Source organism: Anabas testudineus, chromosome 16, assembly GCF_900324465.2.
Source record: "Anabas testudineus chromosome 16, fAnaTes1.2, whole genome shotgun sequence".
Lineage (NCBI taxonomy): Eukaryota > Metazoa > Chordata > Actinopteri > Anabantiformes > Anabantidae > Anabas > Anabas testudineus.
Genome location: NC_046625.1, coordinates 18,159,958 through 18,174,888, shown reverse-complemented (window position 1 = coordinate 18,174,888; position 14,931 = coordinate 18,159,958). Strand labels below are relative to the sequence as shown.

The 14,931-nt window shown below is 41.9% G+C and overlaps 1 protein-coding gene across 4 annotated transcripts in view; it reads right to left on the bottom strand.

Moving 5' to 3' along the window:
- The window catches only part of znf407 (zinc finger protein 407), a 132,966-nt gene that overhangs the window by 92,877 nt on the left and 25,158 nt on the right, over nt 1-14,931 (bottom strand). The window lies entirely within an intron of this gene.

The following is a 14,931-nucleotide window of genomic DNA, read 5'->3' as shown; positions in this document are numbered from 1 at the left end:
GAATTTCTTGAATTTAAAGCTTTAAAGTGCAGCAAACACCTCTACACGGAAAATTACTAGGTGACTAGTGATCTAGTGATTAGACTAAATTACATAAGAATACAGAAAGCAGATACCAGCTGGTTTTAGATAAAGTATGAAAACATATGAGTAAAAATAAATGCATATATGTTGTAGTCGGACTCGGCTTCGAAAGGTTTTTTTTTCAATTTAAAAAAACGTATTTAAGAGTTTATTTTAAATGCTTAAAAAATGTTTAATGTTTGTTTCATAAATCACTAGAATTAAAATTTGTAACTATTCTTATTTCTTTGCAAATGTAACTACTGAAGTACAATAACACAATTACTGGTGTATTAACATGTGAGCAGCATTTTATTGTAGTGACTTTTCAAAGTAGAGTCTGCTTGAGTGTGAGTCACCAACCAAACTATGACTTCTTGAAACTCACAGAGGGTTTTGACCAACTGGATTTTATTAGTTCTAGATGTTTGATTATTTGTGGTCTTAAAGTGGTATTCTTTATATCATTGTCATCCCACTGATTAACATTGGCTTGGCTCGCTTCCTGTGAATGGATTACATCAATCAGCTGCCTCGGCGGGGGAGCTCCAATACTGTCATTACAATACAACACATAACTACGTCCAACTACATGCAATAATGCTATTATCCAGCGGACAAAGGAAGCAGAGCTACAGATGTTACCAAAGAAGTGATAAATGAGACATAACATGCATAGAACATTAGTGACTTTAAAACTCGTCTTCAAACAAATTTAAATCTCCAACATTTCTACACTTTTCGAAAGGCAATAATTTTAAGGCTTAATTTAGATTAAGTTATTTATCTCTATTGCAGAGCGGAGAAAGAAAGAGGTTGCTTCCTCTCACACGGACACATACACACACACACAAGCAGTCCTTACACTCTTTCATCTCCTTCAATTGTGTGTGTATCTGTGTATTTGTCCGTGTGTCTGCATGCATGCAGCTGCTGTTGAAAGTGTATGTGACAGACAGTCTTTCCTTCCATGCATCTGCGTTTAATTAAAGGCATAGTTTCAGCATCCCAAGTCACTGCCGCAGCATGTGCGCACGCACATACACACACACACACACACACTCATACAGAGACTGAGAGAGCAAGGGAGGGAGGCTGGCCCTAATGTGCATAATTAACTTAACCCCCATCACTTGACTTTAAAAGGGCTGTTTGGAGGACTGAGCCAGGCAAATGGAGGCTGGGAGAGTGGTCCTTTATGTCTAAAATATTCATTACTACATTTCAGAGCATTTTCGAGCATCGTCTGATTTTTGTTTCCTGGTTCGGGAGGGCAGATTGTTACTAAGCACCTCAAGATGACAGAAGAGGCCAGTGGGAAATGGGACGAGTCACCATTTCAAATAACACACATGAAGACCTAGAAAAAAATAAAAAATAAAAACCCACTGCAATGGACAAGCCTGGAAGTACCTTATGTGGTTACACTCTTCTGGCTTCGAAACAGGAGAAAAGAGAGTCTTTGCATGTGAAACACAGTGTAAAGCGGCCAAGAGAAGCTGTCGTGGCTCCAGCCGAAGAGTAGTTGAGAGGAGAAACAAGGACAGGAACAGGAGTGACTGGCCAAGAAAATCTCTCGCCCTGCGGCCTGGTCCTTTTCCTCCTCCTCGTCCTGCTGTGCCAGTACTGACTGCTACCAGCCATACACTTCACCTCCCATCAGGGTCAGGGCGCCAGCGAAAAGGTCAGCTCGCCGACAGCTGATTGGCCGGGATGGCTCCGGTTGGCGGCCAGTAGCCAATGGGTATCCTGACGCACCTGATGTGACACACACTGCTCCGAGCATCCTCTCTGCACAACAGGCCAGAGTGGATGGGCAAAGTGAAAACAACAAAACATGCTGCACGGCAAACACAAAGAGAAACAAGAACAGACTGTCCAGTCCCACAGCGATGCATGAACCACAAAAATAGGTCTTCCTAATTGGCTTTTGAAGCTTAAATTAATATATGAAAATATGCAAAGATGATGGAAATCAGCAGCTTCCTACCAAAAGTATCAATAAGAGCCCTACCCAGTGAGGACTGGATTAGATATCATAGCTGCAGCTGCTGGACCAACTCCTGAGGTCGCCTGCAGGCCACCGCCATCAATTGTTGTTAATGAAGTATTAAACTGACTCACACAGCACTGCAGATGTAAATATAGAATAGACTAAAACTGTCCACACTTCACCCAGTGAAGAAAATGTACCCATCCCATAATAAGCAGCCTGCTTAGTTGACTCTGATCCCCGTTTCCTATGATAGCCTGTATCTCAGCATTGGGAAAAGCATGACAAGTCAATTGAGAAAATTAGAATAGATATATTCATATTTCTGTGTATTAAGCAGTGGGAAATACATATTCATAATGGGCCGGTTGCTAATTATCCAGTAATAGGAGTGTGTGCGTGTGTACGTGTGTGTGTGTGTTCATGTGGTTATTTAATGGCTAATTAGCTGAGATAAGAAACTAATAAGCACTGTACCTCAAACACTGGCTCCTATTACAGTGAGTCAAAATGTATCTGGAAAAAAAATCATGTGAATGGAAAAAACAAGATGCCGGAGTAAGTCAAAACCACACATACCCACACACATGCACGCACACGCAAAGACAAACTGAGCAAGGCTATAAAAAGTGCAAAGGGCCAAACTGCAGGGCTGTCTGCGTGTGTGTGTGTGTGTGTGTGTGTGTGTGTGTGTGTGTGTGTGTGTGTGTGTGTGTGTGTGTGTGCCTGGCGGTGGAGCTCTTCATGTGGCTCACTCTGGAACAGATCAAAGGAGACGCATCATTTTTGGGCATGTGTGCACCAGTTACACCCCCCTGCCGACACCACGCACACACACACCCTCCACATCCACTACCCCTCCATAATAGACCACAATAAGAACCAGCAGACCCGTCGTCAGCTGCTGATGTGGACGGACAAGAGCAGGAAATGGATTTGGAAACCTCCTCCAGCGCTCTGTCACATTTCCTTGCACTCTGTTGCTGACAAACAAGATGCATCACTGTTGTGTTTGACCGCCCCCTTCGCAGTCTTTTCCCTTTCTCCCTCTGAAACAAGTATTTGACTTGTGCAGGAAATGTGGGTGGAGTCAACTGCTGCTGTTGTTGCTGTTGTTCCCTTGAGCACAAATGCCAACCTGAACAAGTTAATGTCCGGCTGAGTAAATGCTATCATTTGTTTGGGAGCACTGGGTGGGCTGGTGGGTAGCTCCTCTGTGTGTACACCACATGTCTGCGTGTGTGTGTGTGTGCAAACAGAGCACTGGCTGCAGAGTGTCAGTCATTAGGAAATTAGTTAGGCTTTATTTAGTCCTGAGTCAAAGTCGTGTGTGTGTGGCTGGATCAACATTTTGGGTTTATTTGTTAGTAAATTGATTAATCTAGACGTTGTTGGGTGGTAATGTGTTTTGGTATTTCATTGTAGAGAAATTTTGACAACTATCTGATGTCCAGTAGACATTAGACTATGCAATTAATGGATTAAGCAACAAATGAATTTGTGTCTGTGAGGATTCTTCCAGGTCAGAGCCACTAAACAGCATTTTGTGGGAGAATTGGATGAGTGCAGCCCTCCGTCCTTTAATCTTAAATCTCAGTTAATTCCTTGTTGAGTTATGTTACTTTGTACTTCCTGCTCTGTCTACAAAATGTTACAAATGATTTTCAAAGTAAGAGTACGCCATTCTTAGAGGCAGCCATTTTTTGTGTGAAATCTACTCCTCCTTTCCCATACACACACACCAACGTCCCCACACCACCGCCGTGCCACTGTAAGGCAGTGCTAATATTTGCCCGACTCACTTCTAATTCACATCAGCATCAGGAGTGTGTTTTCACTGTGCTGTTGTAAGCCAGAGAAAATATTTGCTTCCCTCAATGCTCCCCCACCTCTTTTGAAAAACCCTCCTCCTCCTCCTCCTCCTCCACCACCTCCTCCAACATTCTCCAGACACACACACACACACACACACACACACACACCACCACCCCCAGTTGATAGATAAATGGTGAGTGGATTTGCTTAGCAAATTGTTGTGCAGCCTAAAATGACAAGACTTGTGTGGTAAAGATACATGTAAATAATTGACGGGCAGAAAATGATTTTCCATGATGGCTGGCTATTAGGCTGGTGTTCTCCAGCATGGAGGGCTGTTATTAGAAGGGAAACCCTACACGGCAGCAAAGACACACTCTGTGACCAGCGCAATGAGGTAGATGGTCTACCAAGGCCTCACACATGTAGACACTCACATACACTCAAACACAGACATGTGCCTTCACACTCCACAAATGATGTGTTTTGCTTCTCATTTTTCTTCTGGCATGTGAAACATCATAACATCGTGGAGCCAGCCCCATTAAGGTAGGGCTTTAAAGCAAACATTACAGTGTCATCACACCACTTCAGCCCTGCCCACTCACCGAATATCAAAGCCAGAAGTGCTGTCAAAAGCCTAGATTAATCAATTTCAAACTGAACAGAAAATTGTTTCCTACTCTCCACCCTAACGGCTCTGATTTGGAGCAATCTCGAAACCCCTGGTAAAAGAATTCACCTTCAAAACTCCAGAGTAAGAAAAGAAAGGAGGTGAAAGGAGGAGAAGAAGGGAAAGAAAGAAAAAAAGAAAAAAGTCAGGGTCTAATTAGGAGTAATTACAGCCTTTTCATTTCCAACATGATGAAATAATTTGATTCTTTTTAAAGACGGGAGTCTGGTTTGCCTCAGCGCAGACAAAGCGCCCCTACGTCGAGAGTTGAGAGCTGTAGCAGGACAATGGCGGCCCTTCTGAGAGCTGAGCGTCACACTGGCCCATAAATCATGCCAAAGGTAGGTTTCAGACACAGCTATTTGACTGTGCCTCGCTGATGGCCGCCATACAGGGGTGACCCACATTAGTGAGATAAAATAAATACAGGCAATGGCAGCGTTGAGATGGAGGGGAAGTGACATGTTAGAAGGGGAACGGGGACGTACGTCATCACAAAAACACTTTGGCTCGAACAGACATCCATATCACAGATGAAGGGCCAAACTGTTCCAATTCACTCTATAGAGATGAAGTAAGAAACAGAAATGTATTTTGTTTTATCTGGGACGAAGGGTAGAAATAATCAAATACTCTTTGGTGAAGAGTGAGAAGAAGGTCTAAAATGTGTTTGAAAATGACAAAGATGGAGCAAGGAGGAAAATGTTTCATCAGCATGAAGAGACAAGTTGGGAGGGTACAGTTAAAGAGGAAAATAGGGGAAAGAGAAAGAGGGAGAGGAGGATACTGGAGCATAATTACAAGGAAAATGTGAAAAAAATTAGCATAGAGAATAAGGGCTTCTATAGTTTGTCTTTCTCGTAGGCATCCTCCCAGAGGTTCTCCCATTGGAAGAGCTAAGGTAAGAAAAGACTCCAGCTAACTTCAGCTCCTTTTCATCTTACTAAGGACACAGCACATTTAGGGCTTTCACGGCTTAAAAGGCCTTCTTAATCAACACCAACTCTTTCATGTGTTCAGCAATAAGGAGAAAAGATTCCTGTTTCCAAAGGCTAACAAGAAGGGTACTGAGAGTAGCTTGACGTAAGTTCTAAACTAAAGATTGTTGAAGTGTTCAACAAACAGATGGGAAAAAAAAATGCCACTTAAAAACAACTTTATTAAATATGTGTAGCTTGGCTGTGTATTTCTGTGCATTGTGCAGTGAGCTTCTCAACATATTCAAATGTGTGCCGTCTTTACAATGTGCAATGATTAAACACATTAAAAGACTTTGGCTAGACTCGGTTGATTAAAACACTTTTTAAAGGCTTTCAAACTCTAAGAGTAACCAATTTTCAGTAATGAACAGAACACTCGGAATTATACATTAAATATTCAGTTTCATTAGCAATGTAATTGAGCATCTATTGAGAGACATGTACTGTTCACCGAAAAATAAAAAGTTTAAAATGAGGCAGCTGTCAATTGCTATTTTTGTAATTGTCAACAAATTCCATGAAATGACAGAAACCAACACTATGTTGCAGTTTTTCAACACTTTCTTTCTCCGCTTGTCTGTCATTCTCAGGCTCAACGCTATGGGTTCCTGCTGAAGATGTGAACTAAATATAATAATAATAATATTAATAATAATAATGAAATAACTCATCACTGAATCACTGCAGTTCTAAAGAATGCTGTGGAGGTTTTAACCAGATATTTGGTGCTCCACTGTCTTTATATTAGCAAGACAGTATATGAGGGTCATCTCAATGTTCATGCACATTGTAAAGAAGGAATACTGTGTTTTTAACACTTTTGAAATGGTGCTCCGTGGCAAAGTTCTGCTAAAACTAAGGTTTTGCAATGCAAAAGCACTGCTGGATTTGGTCTTTGTATGCCATTTGTTGGAAAAAGAAAAGAGAGACAATATCACCAGACGTTTACACTCGAAGATAAAGAGGCAGGGAGAGCCTGGTGCAGGCTGATTGACATTAGACAAAGAGCCCAAGTGAGGAAGTTGAACACCAGCATCCCTGCTCAGCATCAGCAGCCTGGCTGCAGCCAGCTTGGAGCAATCTCCGCCAACTCTACATGCCAATCAGTGGAACCGGTCTGCTCCCCCGGGCGAAGTCGGGGGCCAGAGGGTGAGCCCCTCCATCTCCCTGGGGGCTCAACCCCACCAGGGTAAATAGTTAGGAAAGGAAAAATAAGCTGAACAAGTTAATGGCTGTCTGTCTGTTCATGTTTCAAAGGAAGAAAAGTGAGTTCTGTCTCTCTTAACCTACAGACAATGTCTAGAAAAGCAATTTTTAATGTAAATATTAATTACTAAGCACAAGTTAGATGACATTTTGCCTTCAGATGAGCTCTAGTAATGGTAAAAAAATGAGCAATATGAGCAATAAAAAACGTGTTTTATTTATTTGTTCTTCTTTGCGGGTACGTTGGATTACTTTAGGCATTATTTTAGGCTGCAAAGTTCTTCAGGAAATATCTCCTTAAATGTCTTGTCATGACTGCTAAGTTTCAAACTGCAGAATCCTCTTTCACCATATCTCTTTCTTCCTGCAGGTTGCCCATGTTCGTCTTACACTGTCAGGGTTTTCCAGTCTGTTCCTCTTGCTACATTAAATATCTTGCAATTTGTGGAAAGATGCGCAGATGTGAAATTCTGTCACCAACTGTTAGACTGTTTGGCTTCTGGTTGCGTCATTCTCTGCAGGTTCTAGTCAAAATCTTGAGGTAATGAACAGAGATCTGTTCTATGAAAAGTGATTTTGCCTACGAGATGATGTTTGACTTTTGTCAGGGCAATATACCCCTGTCTGCACAGCTTCACGTTTGTCTATGTGTATGTGTGTGGGTATGTCTTTGTGTATCTGTGTCCGATTCTAAGAGAACCGGAAAATAAAAGCAACAGAGATGATGGAGGTCAGAGCCCCGTTTCATGCTTACAATCATAGCGGAGGCCCCACTGGGCGTGTAAAGCTGAGCCAAGCATCTGTCTGTCTCTTCTCTCCTTTCCAATCCCACACAAAAAGACACACACACACCAGCTCAGATATAGACATAACTACCCAGGAATGCCTCCCCTTCCTTGCCTCCACCTGGCCATTTGATGATGCCTCACTCGCTCATGACAACACATCGATTTTACTTCTAGCTGCTGTGTAAGCCGTCCGCCTGGAGGAATCCATTAGGGCCAAACAGTTCTCATCCTCCCATTGAGTGACAGCCATGACAGCCCCCCACACCCAGTTGCCTCATTGCAGACTGACAGCTCTGCACTCAAACAGGCCTCTTTCACAGCAGCTCTAATAGTTTAAAACGCTTACCATTACTAGGTACAGACACATGGAGGCCAGATAGTGCCCAGGCAAGGAGGATGGGTGTCGGGGGGTAAGGTATTTTGGCAGGCTAGCCTCTAGTAGCAGTCACACCTCCTCCTCTTTCTTGCATGCTTGCATCCAACGTGTTTATTCCCTATCATTTTCTAACAGCAGCTATCTGGAAAAGCTCTCACGAGGGGAAATTCTTGATCTTCAGATCAACCTGCCTGGCATTTTCAGTAGAAAACCAACACATATAAATACTACGATTCAGGTCCTCCAGCGGTGAGAGGTAAACCACTGACAGCAGTAACAGAGAGACATTTATTCATCCTTGTTAACTATGACCTCGAGGATCAGCTTACACCTTTGGCAAATTGTGGTTCCCAAGGTTACTACAGATGACATGAATACCTTCTATGTGTGCAACAAGCCAGCAGTTGTGCTTTTCACAGAGTTTAAAGTGTTGGGTATAAGTTATGGATTCACGTGTGATTTGGTGAGTTTCTATTACATGTGCACACTTTTATGTCTATGTGTTTATTGCGTAAGGCTGATGAGACCATTTTGCCACATTTAGAGTCTGCAGCCAAATGGTTTAAGGCCTTGTCATTTGGCTGATTGGGTTAAACTCTGGCCAGGTCCTGGTTAAAGGGTTTTTCACCCTTGTCTGTAACAGCTTGACGTTTCAGCGCAGGAAAAGTCCCATGGAGGTGTGTACACTATGTGGGTAGCAATCTTATATTTAAATTTAGAAGGAATCCCACACAGACGGGGAATTTAGAGGTAGAGTAACTAGTCTTGTGCCATCCTGGAAGTAATAAGAACTTTCTTTTATAAACACACACACCTATATGTATCATCACAGAGGTTCCGTTAAGAAGTTATGACTTGACAGACTGGAGGGTTTTATTTGACCTTGAGCTGTTCTAAAACTATCCACATACTACAAAACACACTGTAAATCATGTCCTGAATGCTGTATTCACACTCAAAAATATGATGTCAAGACTTTAAAAGTCACACTGTCACACACCTCAGTGTTGTTTTTACCTGAGCTGGGTGCCGTCCTGCTCTACCAAAGGCTTTCTACGGTGCATGTTCTCCATCTCAACAGCCACTCAGAAAGAAAAAGCATGACCTCACATAAAAATGACCTAGGGAGGAAATTCAAGTGTCAGGCACACACAGAAATATGCCTGAAAAGAGGGGAAAAAGGAGGGGGAATGCTGAACAAGTACCCGGTGATTAATTAGCTAATAATTAAGTCACGGGGTAATATGCATTTTTCAATTAATTAAACCTTGCCTTGCGCCATAAATCAAGCGAAACTGTCACTGTTTCACAAATTAAATATATACATTTTCAAGCAATAATACTGTTGATTGTGTAACCACAGGGCTCATCAGGGAGGGAAGGCATGTCATGTGTGTGGCAGACATCGACTCAGTCCAATGCCCCAAAACCTTTGATAGGCCCACAAGTCAAAGGCAGCTAACACGCCAGAGGCCTCCAACAGTCAGACTCCACATCACACACCTCCCTTTTTCTGCACGGGACATCATCTATGCATCTGAACAGCATAAGAATCTCTAGGAATATTTATTTGCAGAACAGTTACTTAGCATGTTCTTACAATAAAAAGTGTTTTTCTTTTTCTTACAGATACAGTTTATTATCCAATGACAGTCCATCCTGTAGCCCTATTCAAGCAAAGTGACATAATATCTCTGTTTGCTTTCATTGCTCACAAAAGAAATTCATTACCTCACATTTACAAATGCAGAAGCCAATAGATGCAATCATTATCCAAAATTTATTGTTTGTCTCTGATGGCAAATGATGGTATATTTTTCTTCCCAATGGTTCAGACGTTAATTTGCTGAAACATGATGTTGTAAAATGACAAAAACAAAGAAACACACATGCGCACACACATACACATAAATTCCAAGTGCCATGTGACACCCAGACGTATAATGAACAATATGAACCACTGCCATCATTATCCTACACAATGTATTTGTTATCACTGCTCCCATAATGAAGTGTCTGTTTGATGGTTGGTACAAAGTCCCATTGCTCAATTGCTTTTCATAAAATGGCATCAATATATCCACGTGTGGACACACGCATGCACAGCCAGACACGGAAACTCACAGTTCAGATGCAATTAATCAGAAATAAAAAATGCTTGCGTATGCAGAGCGGAGCACGGTCTTCTATTATATTTGTTTTAGCTCTAAAACTACAGTATGTTCCTTTATATTTCTTCTTTTTCTTTAGTACAAAAACGTATGTTTTAATTTTGTGTCCATTAATCATTACTACCTATATAAAAGCGCATACATTCACATATATTCTATTGTGATTCAAATCCCTATCTCTAGTCAGTTAATTGCAACCCAATCCTACATTCAGGTGGAGTCTACAAGTTGCAGCTTGATCTCTTCACTCTCTTTAAATGCGCGTCTAAGTTTTTTGAGGGAACTTGGTCTTGTCGTAACCATTTTGCCCTTGGCTAGCATACTAATATGGCCTTGGGTTGGAATAAATTACTCCTCAGATTAGCAGGAAGGATGAAGAGGAGGTTTTATTTTTAGAAATTAGAATATTTGTTACATTATTAAAAAGGGGTACATCCTTTGATTCCTCTCAAGTGTTTTTTTTTACCCCCCTCCTTCTTCCTCACTGAGATAGTCTCCAAACTGCCTACCTGTGTAAAAACATAAGTCTTCAGTGGACGTGAACATGGCTTAGGGACATGAAAGCAGCATGTCTTTCCCTCCTGCAGCCCGGCGTTGTGCTCGGTACACGACACAAACTCTAAATTTACTGCCACAGCATATTTCTCCCAACCCTGCACAACCTCCTCCCACCCCCCATCCTCCCTTCTTCATTATTCAATCAAATCTTTTGTTGAGGGGATTAACGCATGCCTTATTAATAGACGACCATAACTATATGCAAAGCACACGCACATAAACAAAGAAACATTAACCAGTGCTGATTAAAATCTTTGTATAAAAAGTGTGGGGGGGTTATTTTATAACTGTAGTTATACGTAAAAGTAACCAAATCAGATTAGATGTGTTCCACCAACACTGACAACTGTGGCAATATAACAATGAACTCGGAAAGTTCTTCCCTCATCTTGTCTCGGGGGGTCTATGTGGTTGACCTATCAAAAGAGGAAAAAATAAAACTTCACCTCGCTAATGTCGTTTTCTCAAATGATTTTATGACAAGGAAGCAACAAGGCTGAAACAGTTTTAGTCCACTGTGTCCGAATCCATTTAGCTAAAAATTGACCACGCACTGATTTTATTTTAATCGCAACAGACCCTTTTAATTATTGAAGTAATTAGTATGATATATGTGCCTTCACCTCTTATTGATCTATATTGTCTGTACAGTTAGTGATGCAGAGCTCTGAGTATTGACTAACACTCCCCCACAACCACCACCACCACCAAATGTCCAACAACAACAACACACACGTGCACACACCATGTTTTTTACTACCCCCTCCCACAGCCCTTTCCTAAACCCCTCAAGGGTTTTGATATCTCTCTCTCCCACCAACACACTGCCTTTCTCTTCTGCCTCCGGGTACTTGGGGGGAGTTGGTGTGCATATGTGTGTGTTGTGCGTGTGTGTGTGTTGGTGGGCTGTTTAGGCTGATGGGCCCTAAAGAGGACAGATGACCAGCAGAGCAGAAGAAACTGCAGAGTTGAATAACTCTTCCATCGCTCCGTCACGTCAGGAGGAATTCAGCGCCGCGCGACACACCCAGCCTAAGTGTTGTGACGCCTAATTACCACCAGCAGCAGCACCCAGCGGCACTCAGGGCAGAGCGACTCCTTCGGACGGACGGCCCTTTGTAGTTTCACACGCACAAGGAAGAAGAGAGGGAGAGACATGCAGGGGAGGGAGAGAGAGAGAGAGAGAGGGACGTCCATGCGATGCCAGCAGGCTGCATGGTGTGTGTTCGTATTGGGAGGTGCGATGAAAAGAATTTGAGGTCTGAAGTTTGAAACTTGTAGTCATTTCTCTGTTCTTGTGAATGACTATACTGACTCATCAAAAAGCCTCTGCCTTCCCTTCCTCTGTTTTTAACAATATTTCTTCCCTTCTCTCTGTTGAATGTGACACTTCGTCCTAGTTTCCCCAGACAATGCACCGTTAACAGCATCCTTAAAGAACCCGTGTGTAACAGTAGCTCATGTGCAGCTGTGTGGATGGTTTACTGCGTGTGAATTCCTTAATGTGCTGATTTTTGTATTTACTAAAATTCCATGTTTGACATAGTAATTCTAGATTTTGTGGTAACATTTATCCTTAATAATAACTTTTCAGTAACACACAAAAAACTATTTTGTTTTAAAAATGTGTAAAATTCAGTGAAATAAACAAACAAATAAATAAATACATGGTAAAAAAAAAAGGCCTTTTCTGCTAATTGCACATGCATCGCAAGGCAACATCTTTACTGCATGTGGTCTGTGCATGATGAAGTGTAAATGGTCAGTGTGCATCACATGCAAATGACGCGCTTTCTTGCTCTGAGGAACGTTAGCAGAACCAGTCTCATGCCATTAGCTGTACAGCAAATACGATTTCACGGCATCCATTGAGTCCTTCACCAAGAATTTGTGTTGAGGCGTTCATGTAGGCTTGAACACAAGGAGCAGCAGGGCCATCACACTTTGGTCCATCTCATTTAGAGCTGGCATGCTTAATAGTCTCTCTCTCTCTCTCTCTCTCTCTCTCTCTCTCACACACACACACACACACTCATACTCTTCCAGTGGGGATGGAGTGCGGGAGCAGAGCGGGTGTTCACAGGCACACTAATCGGCATGACAGAAATAAAATAAAGAGAGTTGGACTCCGTCAAAACATGTATGGCCCCTTAAACAGAGAGCTAATAAAAGAGCTAAAGCTGCTTGTCCTTTCAGCTAAGCCCGCCTGATCACACACCAACAGTCACATTATCTTAATTCAGGGGATTCTTTTAAGTGTCTCCTTAAACAACGGAGAGAATGCTGCTCTGGAAAGACAAATGAGTTTACCAGTTTTAGCAGGGGTAAGTGCCTAAATCCAGCGCTATCGATCCCTATCTGGGTTATTACGAGGCTGTGAGCTGCCACTGGAGCTCCGCTGGTCGAAAAGGCTTAAAATATTACGGGCTAAAGAGGGAGGGAGCGAGGAGAGATGTGTTTGAAGCAAGCCACCTCGTCCTCGGTACTAGTCAATAGCTGCAGGCAGCACAGGAAGGGCATTCACACATGCAAACACTCACGAGTGACAGTCCCAGTTAACCCAAGTTGCTCACACATCCATAGATATTGGTAAAGGGATGCCTTCAAAACCAGCAGATTGGCCCTCCGACACCACAGGGAAGATTGATTTTTCTCTCTCTCTCTCTTGTTGTTTTTTTTTTTTTTTTTTTTTCTATCCCAGGGAGGTGCTGGGCAGGTTTTTAACCTAACACTCTAACCTGAGTGTTAATGCACAAAGAGACATCATGTCCATTGATCCAGTGGTGCCGCCAGACTGTCTTGAAATGTCTGGGGTGGGTGGGGGGTTATGCTAAACTAGTGGGATCATGCTGTTAGCTTCATGTGGAAGCCTTTCAGAACATAACTTATAACTGACAATGCATTTTTAATTTTTTACTACCGCGATCATCATCATCTTTGAAAAAATATTTGTTATGCTGTGGCAGTTTTGATTGTCTTGCTTCTAGTTTGGGTGATAAACTTTACACAAGCAGCTGCTGTTCAATGTAGAGCTTCGCAGGAGATGAAAGTTAATTTAGTTTCAGCAAAAAGTTTGGCAAAATATACAGTACCTGCAACCGTCTGTGGGACAAAGAAAGTATTCCAACCCTCCGGTGTAGCACATCCTGTCTGCTAATTATTGTTAAAAAAAATAATAATAATAAAGATTAATAATACATTAAAGACAAGCAGAAGAAAAAAATCCCAGCCATAAAACATATGTATTTTTAATATGAATCTCAATGAATCAATACCCTCAATTAGCAACAGCAAGCAAATTGCCAGGCTAGGCATAATTACTCAAAGGTCAGTAGGTATTATTCACAGTCACTTTAGTTTACCACATTAGAACAAGACAGGACGTCGGGCTAAAATTATAAATTCCATTCCCATATCTGTCCTTTTCTGATTTAGATGGATGAAGAATAATTAACTCCTAATTATTCAGATCACTTAAGGCACTTTCTGGATCCACAAAAGAGATGCAGCCGTGTCTGTCAGCCCACTTCAGCTCCTATCATTTAGAACGATCCAACAACTTGACCAATGACAACAGGAGGGGCGGGGGTGGGGGGTCTCGGGCTGCACCCCCCCCCCTTCCCAAATCCCTCCAGCGCCACGCATTTCTACCTCAGAGGGTCTTAAGGAAGCACACTTCCTTTAAATTCACCCATATGCAAATTTTAAGATGTGATTTGCATTTTAAAGTATTTAACTCCCCATATTTATTGGGCTCTGAGGCCTTGCTGATCATTGATTTATGTGCTTCCGGCAATCATATTTCCATATTTTGTGTGGTTTTTAACGACAGTAATAATTCAAATATGCAAAAAGTTGTTCTTTGAACGATATCTTTAATTATATCCTCAAAGCATCATTCCTTTTCAGTCCTTTTTTTCCTGAGCTGAGATTGTCTTTGAATAAAAAAGGATGAAGAATCATAAATTAGACTGTGAGATGAGACATTGACGAGCAAAACTCCAGTCGGGTACCTTATGCACAGGGAGACGTCTTAGCATGTTTTGCCTATCTCCAAAGCCACAAACAGACTCAGGGTGCTCTGCTGTACAATGACCCGTGTGACCTTGTCCCCAAAGCCTTTTATTAATACTGACATTCTTTCACCACAAATCCAGTCTCAGATTGTGAAATTCGTCTCTTGTACTCAACCAAAAAAAAAAGAAAAAGAAACAAAACAAAACAAAAAAAAAAACAGACTCATATAAAAAAAAAAACACAAGGAGACCTTCCCCCCCTGTTTTGCCGCTAACACAGAAAGTTTCTCTG